This window comes from Malurus melanocephalus, unplaced genomic scaffold, assembly GCF_030028575.1.
Source record: "Malurus melanocephalus ecotype Western Australia unplaced genomic scaffold, MMel_1.1 scaffold_3910, whole genome shotgun sequence".
Classification (NCBI taxonomy): Eukaryota; Metazoa; Chordata; class Aves; order Passeriformes; family Maluridae; genus Malurus; species Malurus melanocephalus.
The window spans coordinates 3,664-4,210 of NW_026627142.1; positions in this window are offsets into that span (position 1 = coordinate 3,664).

The following is a 547-nucleotide window of genomic DNA, read 5'->3' on the forward strand; positions in this document are numbered from 1 at the left end:
CTTTGTCTGTATTTTCCTTTCTGGAATCTGGAATTCTGGAGCCCTGAAATGTGTGCCATGGATCCCAGACTGCAATTCCCGAGGCCTGCAGAGTGCTGATTCTGCTGTGCAGGGGCAGGTGACAAGGTCCAGCAGCTCTGTGGTTTCTCAGAGCAGGCAGCAAAGGCTGCTTTGCTGGACATTTGCCAGCACATTCCCAGCTGAAAGCAGAGGGAAGAAGGAAAGGGAAGTGAGTGTCTGACAGAATCACCAAATGATTTGGATGGGAAGGGACCCTGCTTATGGGTTGCTTGGCTGAAAGCCCAGTGGAGCAAGATCTTAGAATGATATTTCAGTGCCAGCCCATCCTGGTTACAGGAGCAGGGTGCCAGTTCAGCACTCTATGGGTATAACCACACTGGGCATTCTACGCCCATTGGGGCATTTCTGATGGGCTGCTAGTGATGGGTCATTTGCTGGAGCTGCCCAGTGCACCCCCGAGCCCTCAGGCTACGAGCTGGGTGTTAAATGAGATAAGGAAGAAGAGACAAAGCCTTCCAGGCAGGGC